The sequence below is a fragment of the Chinchilla lanigera genome, unplaced genomic scaffold, assembly GCF_000276665.1.
Source record: "Chinchilla lanigera isolate Chin_1 unplaced genomic scaffold, ChiLan1.0 scaffold00125, whole genome shotgun sequence".
NCBI lineage: Eukaryota > Metazoa > Chordata > Mammalia > Rodentia > Chinchillidae > Chinchilla > Chinchilla lanigera.
The window spans coordinates 1583766-1604276 of NW_004955526.1; positions in this window are offsets into that span (position 1 = coordinate 1583766).

The following is a 20511-nucleotide window of genomic DNA, read 5'->3' on the forward strand; positions in this document are numbered from 1 at the left end:
TATCTGCATTTATTTGCCTCCAACTTCCAATGCCATATTTCTGCCTTTAGATTCTGTCCCTTTTCTCTGAGGAGCTTTTTATTCTCTTTGACTTCAAGATTAGAATCTTTGGAGACCTGGGGTTATAGCTTCTGATGTCCAGTAACCAGGATAGGGTATTTTATACTGTGGAGCTAAAAAAGGTGTTTCTGAAATTCCCACCCACATGACCCATCACAAGCCACCGGCATGACACGCTGACATGTTGGGCAGTTTGTTCAACATCTCCATACCTTGGGTCCTTGGCTTTTAGGTAGGGATGGGAATGAATCAGAGAGTCATTGTGAAGTTAATTGAGAAAGTGCACAGAAAGAACTCAATGATGTTGGAAATCACTCCACTACTGATATACTAACTTCCTTAAATGATTAATGGAATAAACCACCCCAGAAGTTGGATAGGAGTTAAAAAGCCGCACTATGGCCCAGGGAGGCGAGCGAGGTCACAGAACCCAGAATCCAGCTGGATCTACAGCTGAACAGGGGAGGATCTTAGCAGAGAATGTGTGCCCCAATCCCTTCCCTCATCCTCTGATCTACCTTGTAGCTCCCCAATGGCCAAGCATGAAGGACGTAGCCACCAAGACAGTCCCGGTCAAGTCATCCATGGCCTGCTGGGGTGTAGCAAGGGATTGGCCCATTTTCTCAGGGGCTGCAGACACTCCATACTTTTGCTGATTTCTTTCTCCAGGCAGAATGAGGAGCAGTTCCTCCTGTCCCACAGAGCCATGGGTTCCCAGAACTGAAGAGAGCATTTGAGCTCCCCTCCTCCTCCAGTGTTTTCCTGTGGAGGAGGCTGCAAATCAGGGGACAGGGCTCTTGCTGGTCTTGGGTCTCTCTGTTCACTGTGTTCTCTACTTCATTATGCGTGGGGGAGACAAAAGCACATGCACAAGTCCCGCATGCTCCAGGCTTCCTCAGGGCACAGCAGCCTGGCTTCGTATAGGCGTAAAGCAGACAGCATTCTTGAAAGCTGGGTGCAGAGCCTGCCTCTTATTTCTCTCTTTGCAGTTGGAACCACATTTTCCTGCTGTCTCTCCATGTCTTTCTCACATGTGTGGCTATTAAAAAAAAAATTGGAAGTGCTGACCTGACAAATTCCCCAGTGTCCATGAAAATGTATCAGATGGAAATATATAAAAAAAAAAAGACAACAACAACAGTACAACCTCCACCACAACAAAACACACATAGAATTTATAAGTTAAAGAGCTTACCAATATGGAAACAGAATGTCTGAAATTCAAGAAAAAAATGGTAATTTATGAAGAAGTAGTCAGAGAAGCCACATAGGAAATAAGAGAATAAAAAAATCACCCAGAAGCTGATAGACACCACTAAGAAGATCATGCTAAAACTTGTTAGAGTTAGAGAAAATAAAAACTGGAAGAAAACGTGGATGAAATTAATTTGCTTATTGTGGTAAAAGAATTCGACACACAAGTAATGAGGTTTTCAGAACACCAAATAACTATTATGAAATGAAGCTGAACATGATATGGTACAATTGTACTGCTAGATAGCCAACAAGAAACCCAGATTTTAAAATGTCTGAGAAAAGCAAAACATAAAAACTGAAGGAGTCACCAACAGAAAAACAACATAATAATAGTTAATCAACCCCCCTCAGTAATATTACTCAATGTTAATAGCCTCAACTCTCTCATTGAAAGACACAGATTGACAGACTGGATCAAAAAAACAGAATCTTACAGTCTGTTGCATTGAAGAAACACATCTAACCAAAACAGATATACATAGAGTAAAAAACAAAGGTAGGAAACAATATTTTCATGCACCAGGATTCCTAAAGCATGCTGGGGTAATAAATTTAATATCAGACAATTTAAACTTCAATCTAAAATTCATCAGAAGAGACAAAAAAGGTCACTATACAAAAGTCAAAGGAACAATCTAACAAGAAGAGATTAAGTTTATAAATTATGCATCAAATTCTGGATCACCTACTTCATTAAACAAATTTTACTGAACATGAAAGATCAAATAATTACTAACACAGTCATGGGGGCTCTTAATGTTCCATTTTCACAAAGAGATTGAGCAACTAAATTATCAATATGGAAATATCACAGTGGAACCACACTCTTAAACACATGGAACTAATAGATAATCTACTGAGTATTACACTCTAGTACAACAGAGAATACATTATTTTCTGCGGTACATAGCACTTTCTCCAGAATACATTAGATAGTGGTCCATAAAGCCTGCTGTCATAAATGTAAAAGAATCAAAATCACCCATATTTTGATTAGCCTAGACTACTGTGCAGTGAAAATTAAAATCAGTGACATACAAACCACAGAAAATTGTGAACAACACACTCCTGAACATCCAACAGGTCACAGAAGAAATAAAAAATATTAAACAACTTCAGCAAGTTAATAAAAATGCTTGTATAGTACGTTGGACGCAATGAAAGCATTCCTAAGCAGAAATTATTGCAATCAGTGATCACATTAGGAAAACAGATCAGGTTCAAATAAATAATTTATTGAGAAACCTTAAGATACCTTAAAAACAATAATAATCCAGGCATAAATTAAAATTAGAGAAATCATAATATAAGCACAGAAATAAAAAAAATTGAGGATAAAAAGTACAAAGAATCAATAAATTAATAAGCTGGTTCTTTAAAAGAATGAACAAAATAGATAAACTCTTAGCCAAATTTACTAAGATAAAAAGACTCACATAAATACATTTACAAATGAAAAGTTGAAATCAAAATGGACAATGTCAAAATCTAGTAGATAGCTAGTAACAATTATTAAAAATTGTATTCCAACAAATTGCAAAATCATAAAGAAAAAGACAGATTCCTAAACTCATATAATTAGCAAAACTAAACCCCAAAGACACAAAAATGTTGAACAACCCTATCACAAGGAAAGAAATTGAGAGGGTAGTAAAAGAATTCCCCCAACTAAAAATATAGCTTAGGTCCTGATGGATTCACTACAGAAGTTAAAACAGTCTTTAAGGTTTAAGGTGGTGCATCACCTTTGAGGTGTTTTATCACCACTCCTAGCTCTTCAATGTAACTGAGAGGAAGAGTATTTCCAAGCACATTCATGGGAGCCAGCATCACTCTAATCCCTGAAAAAGACACAACTAGAAGAGGAAACTGCAGGCAGGTCCTTAATGAACATAGATACAAAAATTCTCACCAAGATACAAGAAAGTAGAATGCAACACATCATGAAAAATATCATCCATCATGACCAATTAGGTTTTAGCTCAGATTTGCAATGATGGTCAACTTATACAAATTGTCAGATGTGATGGTGCACACCTGTAATACCAACACTCGGAAGGCTGAGGTAGGATGATTGTTGTGAGTTTGAGGCCAGCCTATGCTACAAAGTGAGCTCAAGGCCAGCCTGAACTGCATAGCAAGACCCTGTCTCAAAAAGACAATGAAATATGAAAGTCAATAAACGTAGACACTAAGTTAACAGAAACAATGATAAAAACTGCAGGATTATACCAATAGTTGTAGAAAAGTCTTTTGAAAAATCTAACATTCCTTTAAGAACCCTAAAGGAAACAGATACAAAAGGACCATATCTGAATTTGATAAAGCTGTTTATGATGAACCAGTGAACATCATCATACTAAATGTAGAAAAGCTGAAAGCATTTCCTCTAAAATAAGGAAGAAGCCAAGGATACCTACTATGTCCAGTTCAATTTAATATAGTACTCTAAACATTAGCCAGAGCATTCAGGCAAGACAAGGAAAAAAAGGATACATATAGGAAGGACAGAATTCAAATATCATTATTTGCAGATGACATGATACTGTACATAGAAGACCCAAAGAAAGCCAGTAAAAACCTCATAGAAGTAATAACCAAATACAGAAATATGACAGAATTCAGAATTCAAAATCAATACAAAAAAATCAATAGCATTTGTGTACACCAATGAAGTGAATGAGAAAGAAATTATTAAAGCAATGTGATTCAAGGATTAAGAAAAATTAAAATTCTAGGAATTAAGCTAAATAGGGAAGTGAAAGATCAAACTGAAGTGAACACAAATGACAAAGAAAATCATAGTGCTCTGAAAAAGAAGATCAAAGAGAACACCAGAAACTGGAAACTGGAAATATGATCCCTGCTCCAGAATAGGAGAACAAGTATTGTCAAAATGGCCATACTCTCAAAACGGTTACACAGGTTGAATGCAATCCCAATCAAAATACCAACAGCATTCTTCACAAATCTAGAGATTTGTGAAGAAAAATATTCTAAAATTTGTGTGGAACCAGAAGAGACCCAGAACAGCATGAGCAATTTTGGGCAAAGGATAAAGATGGTGACATCATGATACCCGACTTCAAGCTGTAAAAGCAAAAGTGATATAATTGTACTAGTGAAAAAACAGATGTGTGTATTAACAGAACACAAGTCAGTGATGGTGAACATTTTAGAGTTTTTAATGATACAAACAGCCCACTGTGCCATAGTTTCACCACTTTGGAATAGGTGATACATAAACATCCTCAGACATATTCAGCTATTTGATCTTTGACAAAGGGACAAAAGCATACATTGAAAGACAGCCTATTCAGCAAAGGGTGCTGGGAAAGTTGGATATCTGTTTGCAGACTGAAGCTGGACCCATATTTTACCATGTACTAAATTTAAATCAAAATAGATCAAAAATCTAAATATTAAAGCAGAAACATTGAATCTACTTTAAGATAAAATAGGTAAAATACTTGAAGTCCTAGATATAGGTAAGGAATTTCTAAACAGAGCCCCAACTGCATAAAAAAGAATAGCATCATATAAAATTAAAATATTTTTCAGAGTGAAGGAATCAACTAGTAGAATAAAGCAATCACCTAAAGAACGGGAAAAGGTTTTGTAGCGATTCCTCAGACAGAGGAGTAATATCTAAGATATATAAGGAACTCAAAAATTAAATCAACTAAAATAAAAGACCAATCAAGAAGTGAGTAAGTGAAATGAATAGACACTTCTCAGAAGAAGTACAGATGGCCAACAATTGTAGGAAGGATATTCAACATCACTGACCCCTAGACAAATGCACATTAAAACAGTGCTAAGATCCCATCTTACATCAGAAAGAGTGGCAAACAACAAAAAGTCAAATAGCAAATTCTGGTTTGGCTGTGGTAAAACGACAACCCTTTTACATTGTTTCTGGGAATAGAAACTAATTAAATACTATGGGAATCTGCATGGTGATTTTGTAAAGACATAAAATTCTGCTATAAAGGACAAATTTGAGACATTTGAAGAAAAATGTGTGCACCTGGAAAATATAATACTGAGTGAAATAAATCAGTCACTCAAGTTTAATACTGTATGGCATCTCTCATTTGAGTAAGGAAAAGTACAAAGAGTGTAATAAAAGGTAGATTAAAAACAAACAAGAGAATGCATCTCATACAATGTGAAGGTGTCTAGGAGGCTGAGGGTGCAGGGAAGGGGAAGTGAGAAAAATTATGATGTGTCCTGCACAATAAACTAATAACCTCATTACATGAGCATAAATGTGAGCAAATAACAGCAAGAACAAAAATGGGGAAAGGGAATTTAGAGGGAAAGGGAGGGCAGTGGGTGGGAATGGGATTAATAAAAGAAGAAAAAAATTGTCTTCTGTACAGGTGCCTATTCCCCAAGATAAATGGAAGCTTCATGTGCTGCAAATGTGTACTACTAATGCAATTTTAACATTATGTATTTGAATTTTATCCTTAGAAATTAACTGTCACTTAGTACATAGTTTTTAATGCTTATGTAACCATGTTTGCATTATTATTAATGGCAGTGACATTTTCCTTGCCTATACAGATTTTATCCTAGGTAATATCCAGGTGCAAAATGGCGGTTACCAATAATAAACAATGAATCAGGTAAATTTGTGAAATATTTTCTTTTAAAAAGAAAATATTCTATTTGGGTTTTCTTTTTTCAAGAAACAGAAACACTAGAATCAGTTGAAAGAAAAATAATTATTTTCCAGGCAAAACAAAGTATTATGGCTCAATTAACAGTAAATAATTTTTAAATTGTATTTAACTTAATTGTTTCCTATCAGCAAATTACTTTCTTAATATTAAGGTAAATTTTTATTATTTTTTTAATTGACCCTAATTTAATTTATAATAAAATATCATTTAATTGAGAAGCCAATTTAGTAAACTTATGTTTTTAAATATTTTATCTTTTACTTTCCTGTAAAAAGTAGAAATTAAAACAATATGATCTTTATATATATGTTTTATATGTGCCATAATTCTAAGTGCTTAAAAATAGTTACTCAAATCAAATAGGGCCTTAATGTTATTATCACTATGGATATCAATTAATAGGTGAGGAAACCAAAGTACAAGGAGTAAGTTGCTAGAGGCCATGTGAATTTTAGTACAATATCTACATCCAAGTGCTGTGACTCCATATTCCATGTGCTTCATCGCTATACTGGGGTGTCTGTAATTAAAAATAATTAAAATATAAGAATAAAAATAAGGAATAATAAATCTGATTGCTTTATATATACATTAAATTTATATATACATTAAATTTATATATATATTACAAGTTTTGATAAACTACTTTCAAAAGTTCAGTTAAATACTTGTTTTTTAGTGTTTTGTTATTGCTCAAGATTAACAGAATGTAGTTATCAATCTCTATGAAGTAATCTCATCAAATAACCAATTTAACATTTCAAAGTAACTGGGTCCTGTCATATTTTATTTTAAAGAGAAATACATAACAAAATAACAACAAAGACAAAAACAAAACAACACATAAAGAATAAAAATGTACAAGATTTCAGTGCAAGATGACAGGAAATAACAATGATCATTATATTACATATTGTTATCTTCAACAAAATTGCTCAGATTACTAAATGTAAGAATGCAAGATTGATCAAACAATTAAAGAGAATAAAAAGTAATAAAAATTAGAAATGATACATAATTTCATTAAGATGGTAGTAATTCAACAACAACTGTTATATGGCATATTGTTGTCTTCAAATTGGTCAAAAAAAAAGAAAATTTAAGCATTGTCTTCCTTTCAATAAATCAATAGACACCAGCAGTACAATTATCCCAGCTAAACAGACTGAGTGACTTTGAAGCAACTCTTGTTTTACAAAATGCAAATTGACCTGATTCCAGCATCTGCATACTCTTTCTGTTCCTCTGGGCTGATGAATGGTAGGGGATGGACATCTATCTTCTAGCTCTGAGGAAGTTTGGAGAACACATATCTATAGCAAAGTAATCTAACCTGTAAAGTTATTTTTGCCACACCAGTTCCACCAGTAGACAAAATTTACAGCTGCCACACATTTCGCTTGTGTAGATTGTACAATGCAACCGATTGCATCCATAATATAATTCACAGTGTTCTTCAAAATCATAGCTCCGCAAACTAATATCAACGCTTAGAAGAACTTACTGCTGGACATCAATAATTTGGTAATGAATTACTGTCCTAAATCTTGTTAAGTGCCCAAACACCCAGATTACTCAAATTTGCTCAAATCTTTGTGTCTCCGACTCACAGCTGAGATTATAGGCCAGATTAGGTTACTTTGTAAACAATATCTTTAGAAATAAAAGGCTAATATATAACACAATGTTATATAGTAAAATAACATATTAAACTGTCACTTCAACAAAGACTGTAAATGTGGATGAATTAAGGTAGGTAAAGTACATTCCACAGGGGGAGAGTGGACCACTGAAAGAGCGTACAGTGGCCACAAGATTAATAGTGGCTATTTTTGTATCTCCCATTCCTCAGGCAAATGTCAGGTCTAGGCCATCCTATCGAAAACATGCTTGATCTCATGCCAGAAAACTTGACTATAACATTTGCTGATTGTTCCCAGATTCGGGGTTTGGGAACTGTTTTTCTGTACAGGTGTGCTGGATCTCTGTGATTGACAGGTCTTGCCCACATGCCCAGCTGGCTGGCCATGCCCTAATCACTTGCTTCATTTTCCCCAGAGAGACTTCGATGCCTATAATCTTTATCAGGTGCTGAGGGTGTGGCAATCTTTGACATAGCTACTCCCAGCTGAAAGGAGCAGGATAAGGCCTTTCCCTTTGAAGATTAGGTTCTCTCCAAATACTTTGGGATGTTCACTGGCTGTGATGAAAGATCTGTCAGAGAACAAATAAGAAAGAGTCAGTTCCTAGGTGAGAAGCATTGTTGAGTGACCTGTTCAATGGGAGAAAGGTTGGTGAATTTGTCAGGAGTCATGTGCTATACAGTTTGAATCACCATCTGAAGCCTTAAATGAGTAATCTTTACTATTAGATTTAGGATGCAGAGGATGACAAGGATCAGATCAGAATATTTCCTGGTCTCTTTTTAGGTGTGGACTATGACAGATCCAGCAATTAGAAGCACTGAGCTTTATTTTCATGTCTAGTGTGGAGAAGAAAGCATAGTAAAAAGGAATATTAAAGAACCCGAGGGCCATAGCCACAGCAAGATTACCCACATTATGTGTCTAACTAACAACAGGAGTCCCTACACAGTCTCCATTTAAACTGCAGTGGGTTAGGGTCCCTGTGAATCTACATGTCTCAACTTGGAGTATTGCTTTTGGAAGAGGAGCCTCAAGTCTTACAAAAGTTCCCAGAAGTAGCATTCTTTTGGGGGTGTTCTTTATCCTCAGACAATTCAAATGGGCCTGGCTTTATCCTAGAAAGGTTAAGACTGCCCTTTCCTGACTCTCCATCAGCCTTTTGATTATCCAAGGAGACCATAGACACATCTCTTTGGTGTCCTTTGCAATGAATCATAGTGACTGCCTGGGAAAATAGACTGGCTGTAGGAGTTGTAAAATTTTCCGCTTGTCCTTTACAAATGATTGCTAGTTAGCAAGCCCTTTTTCTTTCCAGATTGCTGCATGGACATGTAGCATTAGAAATGCTTTGGAGTTTATGCAAGCACCTATTTACCTTTTTGCTTTTTCCTAGAATCAATGCCCAAGTAAGTCTATGAAGTTAGGTTTTTAAGCAGAGGTGTCTGAGGGAAAGTGTTGACTTCAATGATCTATTATGAACTGACAAAGGCATAGCCTGCTATTTGATGTCCTTCTTGGACAAAACTATTTCTATCATTGAGCCACAACTCCTTAGGGTCTCAGAGGTGTTGGACATGAACGCCTTGCCTTTTTACATAGCTTTGAGAAGTCGCCTATTTACAAGAGTGACCAGCTCTGAGCCTGTAGGTATCAGTTAGGCAAGGCTAAGAGGAGTGAAAATTCTTATGGTAAACTCAGAGGTTTCTAGAAGCACAATCCCAGTAGGTAAAATCCATTTCAGCCTTTGCTGGGATTGCAGAATTACCCCAGTTTTACTAGGAAATCTATTACATATTCATATAATAAAGAGTAGTTTAATAACTTAGACTGCCATCCTATATCCATCTCTTGCCATTCCCCAGTTTTTACTGGATCCAAACAGGATTATGACAAAAAATAAGTTGTTCCTTTTTTCAGATTGTCAAAGTCAAGTTATTCCCAATTTTTAAAGACACAGCCTAATTGTGAGGACACTACAACTTTCCGGGTGTTTTCCATGGTGCACTGTGGGCCTACAGGAGGGGAAAAGTCAGGGGGCTAGGTCTAGAGTCCTTCAGAGTATGTCTCCTGAGGAAGGATAGAGACCCATTGAGTCCCATAATGATTCTCTGTGATGATCTTTCTACTAGACATCCCTAATCATGATTTTGTGACTATAACTTTACATATTTCTTAGGTTCATCTTCACAATAAATAATCAATATAGTGTGATCAGATTCATTTATGCTGTTTGATCCATATCTCATTGACTTTGTAGGACAGCCCTTATCTGTTAGTCATTTTTCTCTTTTACCATTAAACATATGATAAATATTAACTAAGGGCTTCTCTCTGTTTGATCATTTTGATTTAAGTGTTCTTTTGGTTTTTGTTGCAAATGTATGTGGCTAACATAAGTTCCCTAATTTTCATACATAGTCCAGCTTTTGCACACTAAGACTGAATGCACCAGCAGGTTTTTAAAGCATTCACTAGTTCTATGCATGTGTCACTGACAGGGAAACCTTTATTCCATCTAACCCATGGAATCAACAGGTGAGTTTTTGTTTTCTGGAGGTGGTCCCAGTGATGATTTATGATGCCTCAGAACACAGAGTTTCTGAATTGGTGTCAAAGCATCAGAGAAATTTTACTACAATAACCAAAAATTCCTTTGTAACTCTTTTCTTTAGTTCTAAATGTCATTTTAAAGATACATTACTTATCCAAAAGTCAATAGACATCATTTAATATTTTAGAATAAGCTTAAACTGTTAATTATTTTCATAAATATTAAAGAATTAATAATTTGGGATTTGAGAATGAATATTTTAGAATAAAATAATTATTTTCATAAAGAGGACAAGAAAAAATATGAAATTCTTAGTCATATTTGTCTTAATATACATAAGGAATAATTATAATTTATTGATTATGTTTAGCAGCATTATTAAATCTATATTTTTACAATATTTCATTTATTTTAGTGTATTTTTAACCCATGCAGTAGATTTAGAGCTATACATTATTAAAATGTGCTTCAGGTATAGTACTTCTTAATCTTTTTCAGACACTGAGCACTTAATGTAAACTATGAATTCCTCCCTCCAATATTTACACAGGTACACATCAAATTTTGCCTATTAACAGAAATGTGATGCCTAAAACCATCTGAAGTCCTGACTATTAGGGTATAACATAGCTCTTCACTCTATGACCACTGGAGACCCTCACAAGTAATTCAAAAATTCTTCTGAAATTTTCTGTTTGCTTTTTGAGATAGGATCTAGCTATGTAGTTCAGGCTGACCTTAAAGTTGCAGTGATCTTCCTGCTTCAGGCTGCTGAGTGCTAGGATGACAGCACACATGCTTTTCTTTAGAAGAGCTCCAGGCTTCACCATTGCCTTCAGACACTGGCCCTAAGTGCCACCATGCCTGGCACTTCTGACATTATTTCTGACAGACTCAATATAATTTTATGACAGTTGTTCCACAAATATGAATACAGTTGGCTATATGACTTTGCAAATCATTGCAGCTGGTTTCTAATCCATCTCTTCTTTCTAGAATGAAGATTAAATTCAAAGGTCACTTCAAACAAACAAACCCCACAATAATGTTCCCAATCATTTAAAGTATAAGAAGGTTCTTTTAATTTGGGGGGGGGGTGTCCTTGTTGTCAGAGTTTATTGCAGTGCAATCAATGTAAATAATATTAATATTCCAAAATAGTCTCATTTATATCCAAGCTCTACAAGTGACTGTCTTTCAGTATGGGCACTTTATAACATGGAGCTTTTGCTTTGAATTTTATATTATAATATGACAGATTATTCTTTGACTAATACATTTGTAAATAGATAGGTTGTTGAAAAGTAAATGAGTAGTGCAGTTGACACCAGTTTGTAATCATGTTAGCAGAGTGTAAGAGCTAAGCAAATATTCAAGGAAGACCAAGTACTAAAAATATGTTTATTGTAAGCAATAGAAATCTTGAGACTTGGAAAACAGGACTGGCAATTATGGGCTAGAATATTAGAGAGAAGAAAAAAGGAAGTATGTTTTGCATAAATAGTTCATACTTTTGTTTGATCAGATAGTGACTGACTTATTGATATCAAAGTGAGTATGAAACGTATCAAATATTAAATGTCTAAACAAATAGTGTTAATTTATCACTTTTATAATATATTTTATTTATTCATCCAAAAAATATTCACCAAGAGCCTGAATTATGCAAGCAATAATGATTGATGAAGGAGAACATAATAAATGATACACAATCCTCTTCTCAAGTAGCCTGAGGCAAATGAGAGAAAAGGCAGGAATATGAAAAACTTTAATACATATGTGACAAGTGCTGTGATGGAGAAAGACCCAGACAGTAAAATGGTTCATAGAAGATGAAATAACTGCCAAAAATGAGAGATGAGGTGAGTCTTTAAATATCAGTAGATCATTATCTATGGAAAAGACAGGGATAAGAATAAAGAAAAGCAATGTTTTCCAACCGGAAACAATAACATACAAAAACTTCTGGAGACAATAGGAAGTCAAGGGATTCTTGAGGCACTAAAGCTGATAGTCCAAGATGAGTGTGGTAGCTTTCTCTTGGTGACATTAGTAGTGGTTATAAACTTGGTGACGTATTCCTCAAAGGGTCAAAATCAAGAGGGCATCCAGATTACATTTCTTTATGGGACACTTTGTTAGCAATTAACCTTCAGTCTTCTGCAATTTCTTGAAATAAATCAGTTCTTTGAGAGTTTACTTAAGTACAGTCAATACCAAATTTTGCTGGCTAGAAGATACCTCTGTTTCGTAACTCAAAGTTCCCTTTGGTGTCAAAGCCAGAAAGACCTTCTTCCCCTTCTTCGTGTCTCTTGCTTTCTCTTCTTACTCAACTCTGATTTCAGCAAAAAAGTTTCTCTGCTTTGAAAGACTTGTGAGAGTAGATTACATTGCTTGACTAATGCAGTGTTGAGGACAGTGAATTATAAATTGAGGCAAGGGGATGTCCAAAGCCTGTTCTTGTCCTGCCCTTGAGCCAGATTGGAATTCGGAAACTCCCTGCTTTTTTCTAGTAACAGCTGGAAGCCCTAGGGCTAATGATTGCTGTGGCATTCACAGGGCAAGACCTGCTGAAGATGAATAGGGGCCTGGGGAAACCAGTTTTCTTGTTGCCCCTCTGTCTTGTCCTTGTCCTTGTCTTGCAAGAATGCCTTCTCCTTACAAGAATGCTTTGTTCTTCTTCCTCTCCCACTGTAGAGTACCTTGTGGCCTTTTGTTCCCTGAGAACAACTTGTCATCCCAGATCCTTGCCTGTACCACAATTTTGTCTCTTGCTCCTTCTTCATACCCTGTGCTGTAACTCCAGGCAGGAGACTGGACCAGAGAATGACAAGATCTGAAATAATGATAATTATTCAGAAGACTTTGAAAACCTAGGCAACAGGAATCACAAGCTTAATAAATAATGTTATTATAGAGAGCAAGAGTTGTAGGACATGAAGAAAATTATTAAACTCAGGATGAATAATATTTTGGAAATTGAAAGAAAGAATCACAGTTAATAAATTAGAATTTGGTTGGGTTGTTAATGATTATAATCATCCTCTGATACAAGAACTATGGAAGACTAAGTTTTAGATAAAGAGATATATTTTTAAGTCTTTAGATTGACATACCTATGAAAGAATCTTAGTAGATGGCCAAAAGGCAACTCAATAACACAATTTCTCTGCATGAAGAATTGTGAATTTAAAATGTAGTTTGAGATGTGCAGGATGACTAATCATAAGTGAACACACAAGGTACCCAAAAGTATTTTGAGAAATGAGAACTTTGAGAATAAGATTATGCACTAAAAAACCAAACTCAGGGCAGTTTGTAGACAAAGAAGATCAAAGATGAAATGAAGGTGGAGGTGAAAGAAATTAGGAGGAAACAGTGAATGTGATGTCTTAGGAGCTTAACACAGCTGGATTTATAGTGAATACATCAAAGAGTAATAATTTTAGCAGGTTTTTTTTGTTAAAGTAGTTTCTATGAAGTAATATGAGAAAAGAAGCCAAAATGTAATGAAATGCAGAGTGAACGTGGGATGAGAAGCACAGGAAATAAACGGATAGTAGACTACTTCAAACTCCTGCTGATGAATGATGCTACTGCATGGGGAGGTTTTGCTATGTTTTGTTTACTTTTTATTTTAAAGAAAAAAACAATAAAAATGATAAAGAATTTCTAAACAAGATGATAAGAAATTAACAATAGTTATTATATTGCATATTGTCATCTTCAAAGTATTTGTTCAGATTACCAGATTACATAGGGAGTTTTTGATTGTTTTTGTTTGGTGACTTTGTGACAGAAACATTTTATTAATAGTTTGAAGTATACAAAAAAAGGATTTTATCAATAACACTTTTATACTCACATGTTAATTATTTAAGTTCAAATAATATTTTTATACTTTCATTATCAAAGTTGTATCTCCTTGCCCCTCTGTTCATTCATTAACCAATATTTTTTGATACTTTTAATAGTAATTTTTAAGCATCAACATATTTTCCCAATATACTGTAATATACATTTAAATAAAAGAATAAATGTGTGTCCATGATTTTTTTAGTTTTTAAGATAAACTTTACATGAAATAAAATGCAGAAATCTTTTAAATATGCATTCTATTGAATTCTGAGAAATGCTTTCAGACATCAAATAAAATACGTACCAGATAAAGAATATCACCATCTCTACAAAAAATTCATTGTTATCACTCCCCAAAGTCACCAGTATTTTGATTTTTCCATTACATGTTAGGTTGCCTCTTGTAGAATTCATATAAATAACACTTTGTGTTATGAATTATTTTTTTTAGGTACTGGGAATCAAACTCAGGACCTTGTGCTTGCCAGGTAGGCACTTGTGCCTCTGAGCTATATCCCCAGCCCCTGTGTTATGAATTTTTATACAGTATTTTTTAATTTTTACTTTTATTGTGACATTCTCTTATTGTATGTATCAACAGTTCACATTTTTATTGAGTATTGAATTAATGTATTACAGCATGTTTGATGGATAACTAGGATATATTCAATTTTGACCTTTATAAATAAACTGTCAACATTGTTATCAAAGAATCATTAGGTACATATGTTTTATTTCTCTTGAGTAAATGTTCTAATGGTGGGACTGCATGTTTGTAGGGAAGATATACATATAGGTATACAAGAAGCCACCAGATATTTTTTCTAACTAGATCTCCAACAATACATGAGAGCTCATTTCTTTACACACACACGTGTGCAAGCACATAACCATCTGTTATTGATATTGTCTTTAAGTGAATCCATTCAGGGAGTTATGTAGGAGTATTTCATTTGCATTTTTCTGATAATTAATTATATTGAATTAGTTTCATATGTTTACTGGTATATTTATTTCAAAATACCTATTTGAAGATTTGCCTTGCTTAAATTAGGTTGTTTGTATTTTTATTATGGACATATATGAATTATTTAAGCATACTGGGTATCATTTATTTGTCACATATGTATTTTGCAAACATTTTCTCCCAGTGTATGGCTGGTCTATTCACTTTTCTTAACAGTCTATTTGAGAGCAGGAATTATTGATGTTTACACTGATCCTTTTTTCATTATAATTACCCCTTTCAGCATTTAAAAAAATTTGTCTACTCTCTCCTTTTGTTTTTTTCTAAAAAGCTTAATGATTTTTAGCTTTAGTATTAGGTTTATGATCAATCTTAAATTAATGATATAGTGTTCAAGTATCACGGCTTTTCATATTGATATTTGCTTCTTTTCTTGTACCACTTGTTGAAAAGAATTTGTTTTTCTAAGGAAGATTTATAATGTTCTTAAAAATCAAATGACTACATACTCAAGTCAGTAATTTTAGCTTTCTAGATTTTCTATTATGTTCTACAGTTACTTTTATTTATCCCTTGTTGTAGCATATTGTCTAATTGTGATAGTTAATTTTGAGTGTCAACTTGACCGCATTATGAGACACACAGTGCTATGAATAAGAGGTGACAACTTCAACGGTGAGTGAACTTCACTGGGCTTTTAGGAGGTGCGGCCTATTGGAAGAAGTTAGTCACCGCATTATAACTTCAAGAGTTGTACATTCTTTCTCATTATTTCCCTCTGTTTTTCCTTTGCTTCTGTGTCCTACTGCCACAGTGTTCTGTCTTAACTCAGCCCCACAGAAGTGGAAGCAGCCAGACAAGGACTGAATGATCTAAAACCATGAGGCAAAAAAACCTTTCCACGTAAAGAGCTGCATGTCAGATACTTTGTTTCAGTGATAAAATTGCAATTAATACACTTACTCATTAAAGCACTCTATAGTAAGCCTTGAAGCAAAATGTAGTATGAGTCCTTAAATGTGCTGAACATGTTGGAAAACCAGGCATAGTGGTGCATGCCTGTAATCCCAGAACTTAGGAAACTGAGGTAGGAGGATTGCTATGAGTACAGGTCCAGCCTGGGCTACACAGTGAGTGCAAGGCCAGCCTAAACTACATAGCAGCATCCTGTCTCAAAAAACAAAAAGAATCTCCTTCTGGGTATTTTTCTACAAGATGTCAAAACATCATATCACAGTGCTGTATGTGCACCCATGTTTACAGCAGTGCAAATTGTAACAGCTAAATCTTGGAAACAACCCAGATGCTCATCAACTGAGAAATGGATAAAAATGATGTAGTATTTTTATACAAGGGAGTATTACTCAGCTATAAAGAAAGATAAACTCAAGGTTTTATAGGAAAATGGATGCAACTAGAGACCATACTCATAAGTGAAATAAATCAGTCCTGCATGTGTAAACATCATATTGTCTCCTTAGTGTAACAAATTGGAAGAGTAAATAAAATCTGAAACATACAATAGATGTTGTGAAAGGGAAAAAAAGCTGCTCAAAACAGAAAAACAAGAGGAATGAAAGAAAGGAGAAAAGAAAGAAGGAAAGGGGAATATATATATATATATATACACACATATAGTAGCTAAAATAATTGTACTTCTAATTTCTATCGTTTTATTGAAAAGAACAGTTAACAGTTAATGTTTTTAATCAATTTTGCATGCCTATATCTGGTAATCTGAACAACTACTTTGAAGATAGCAATATGCAATTTAACCACAATTGTTAATTTCTTACTATCTTGTTTTGAAATTCTGCTTTTGTTTTAAATGTTTCTTTAAATTTTTTAAAAAAATTCAAAGAGAAAACAGTGGTTCCTAGGTTCACAAATGCCTTTGGTTGCCAAGAGTTTGGTTCACAAAAAAAGGCATTTGGCAAAATTATATTTTTATTCAGCCTCTGCATTGGTGACAAATATGACTGTGGCCATCTTTCGCACAAGAACCCAAACGTGGCCATAGTTTCAAGAACCCTGCAACAAATTAAGTTCATGAACTGAGATATCACTGTACTTTGGACGTACTACAGTCTGTCTATGTGTTTTCTGTATGGATATTAGATTTGTTTCAACTTCTAAAACAATGATTATGGGAATTATAACAGCAAATTTTTAATTTATATATTAATTTGGTGAGAATCGACATATAAATTAACAAGGCATATTCTTCGAATTCATATATGATATACATCTTCTTATTTAGATTTTGTTTAACTTCCATCAGCAAATTTTACAGTTCTTCAGCAGTCTTGTGATTTTCAAAGATGATCTTCAATGTAATTTGAATTGTGTTTATCTTGCTTAGGGTTGGATTAATAAATCTGTTTAAAAATTTGTGAAATTATTAGCCATTATTTCTTCAAAACTTTCTTTTACACTACATTATAAATACTCTGTCTGCAACTTTAATTGCATGTATATTCGACCTTTCTTTTTAATTTACTGGTGCTTTTCTCTAAGTCACTAAGTTGCCCAGGCTGAGGTTTGAATTTCCATCTTCCCACCTCAGTCTCCCAGAGTGCTGAGATTAGAGGTGTGTACCACCATGCCTAGGTATATTAAACCTTTAATGGAGTGCCTGACTCTAAATGTGCTGTTGGGAGCTGGGACCTGATTAGAGCCAGTGAGTCACTGTGGTTGTGGTTTTGAAGGCTATGTTTCTTGCTCTGACTCCCTTGGTCTTCCCTCTACTGTGGTTTCCATTGATGGAGAAGTTTTCCTTCATGGTGCCATTCTGCTCTGGAGGCAGCTAACCCTGGGACTCAAGCGTCAGAGACTGTGAGACATAATAAATCTCTTTATATTTAAATTGCAAGTATTAAGTATTTTGTCTTTGTAGTACAAAACGGCGTATACTGTTTTTTTCTGGCATCTTTATTTTGTAGTTAAGCCCCCTGAGTTATTTAACTTTTTAAATATTTTCTTTCAGTTTTAAAATCTTGATTTTTGTTAAGTCATTTTTTTTTAATTTTAGAGATGAGGGATAGATAAAAGAAGTTGTGGTATTTTTATATAATGCGATATTACTCAGGTGTGAAGAAAGATGAACTCAAGGCTTTTATAGGTAAATGGACACAACTAGAGACCATACTCTTAAGTGTTAAGTCATTTTTGATTTCCAATATTTATGATTGTTTTTGTTCATTACAAATAACTCTCCACTCATCAAGCATGGTTACAAGAATCATGTTAAAACTTCAATCATTAGTGCCAATGTCTGGGTCATTTGGCATGGGTCACTATTGTCTTTTTTCCTGAAAAATTTTCATGGGTTCCTATTTCTTGGATTTTTGAATTGCTTGTGAGGAATATTTACATTCTGTCCAAAGTAAAGGCTTTTTTCCCTTCAAGCAGGGAGTTTGTTTGCATCCATTGAATAGAAGCTTCCCTTCTGTCCTGCAGTAAGTAGTACTTGATTTTGCTATTCTAGGTCTCTCCTAGTTTGAAATGAATTTTAGGATTGTTTTCTCTAATTCTGTGAGATATGCTGTTGAAATTTGGATCAGAATTGCATTAAATCTGTATAATAGTTTTGGAAGTATGGTAATTTTCAATATTGGTTATTCTTACCCAAGAGCAAGGGATATTCTTCCATTTTGATATCCTCTTCAACCTCATTTTACAGAGCACTGTAGTTTTCAAAATAGATTTTTATATCATTCATTAGACTGATTCCTAGGTATTTCATTTTTTGGATGCTATTGTGAAAAGTATTGTTTCCCTATTTCCCTTTCAGGGAGTTTTTTTTTTTAATCATGTACAGGAAGTCTATTGGTTTTTGAGTGTTGACTTTATATCCAGCTATGCTACTGAACTTTTTAATTAAATCTAGCAGTCTGTTAGTGGTGTTTTGGGGGGGTCTTCTATGTAAAGTATCGTGTCTTCTGCAAATAATGATACTATAACTCCTTCCTTTCTAATTCTTACTCCTTTTTAAAAATTCTCTTGTCTAAATGCTCTGATTAAAGTTTTCTTGACTGTGTTCAATAATAGTGGAGACAGTGGATGTCCTTGTCTTGTTCCCAATTTTAGAGAGAAAACTTTCAATTCTTATCCATTTAGTGTGATATTAGTGGTTGATTTGTCATAGATGGCTTTTATCAGATTAAGATAAAGGCCATCTATTCCAATTTTATGTAGGGTTTTATCATGAATGCCTTCTGGACTTTGGGAAAATCCTTATTGCACCTATTGAGATGATCATATGGTTTTTGTCCTTCGCTATGAAAATATAATGTATTACATTTATTGTTTTATGTATGTTGAACCATCCCCTGTATATCTGCATACCTGGGACAGATCCAACTTAGACATGGTGTATAATCTTCTTTATGATTTGCTACATTCTGTTTGCCAGTATTTCATTGAGGGTTTTTGCATCTATGTTCATTAGAGAGATTGGCCTTTAGTTTTCTTTCTTTGTTGGGTCCTTCTCCAGTTTTGTTTTCAGAGTAATGCTTGCTTCCAGGAATGAATTTGGGAGTACTGCTTCCCTTTCAATTTCATTAAAGCATTTGAGAAGTAGTAGTGTTAGGTCTTCTATAAATTACTTGTAGAATTCAGCAATGAATCTGTCAGGTTCTGAGTTTTTCTCTGTTGATAGTTTTTTAAATTTTACTTTCAATTTCATTGATTGATATTTGTTTATTTAGGATATTTATGTCTTCTTTTTTTATCTTCTTGAGTCAGCTTTGGTAATTCATATGTATCTAGGAATCTTTCCATTACTTTTTCATTTTCCAACATATTAGAATACAAGTTCTCAAAGTAGGTATAGATGATCTTTTAGATTTCTATGGGGTCCATTATGATTTCACCCTTTTCATTCTTAATTGAATGGATTTGAGTCCTTTCTTTCCCATTTTGATAAGGGTGGCTTAGAGTTTGCTAATTGTATTTAATCTTTCAAAGAAACAACTTTTTGATTCATTGGTTCTTAGTATTGTTTTATTTGTTTTCAATGCATTAATTTCAAATTTCATCTTTATAATTATCTCACTCATATGAGATTTTAACTTGGCCTACTCTTCTTTTTCTGGTAGTTTAAGGTTAAACATTAAGTTGTTTGTTTGTGCTTGCTCTGTTTTTCTGATATGGGTTACCATGGCTATAAATTTCCCTGTTAAGTCTACTTTCATTGTGTCCTATAAGCTATGGCATGTTGCACTGTCACTATCATTTAATTGTATAAACTGTCCAAATATTTCTTTAATTTCATCTGTGACCCATTGGTTGTTCAGGAGGGTTCCATTTAATTTCCAAGTATTTATGAATTTCTTATGGTTTCTTTTGCCATTTATTTCCAATTTCATTGCACCATGGTCTGATGATATGTATGGGATAATTTAAATTCCTATGCATTTACTTAAACATGTTCTTCTATAAGCTAATGTGTCTAGTAGTCTCAGGTGCAGCTGTGCAGTA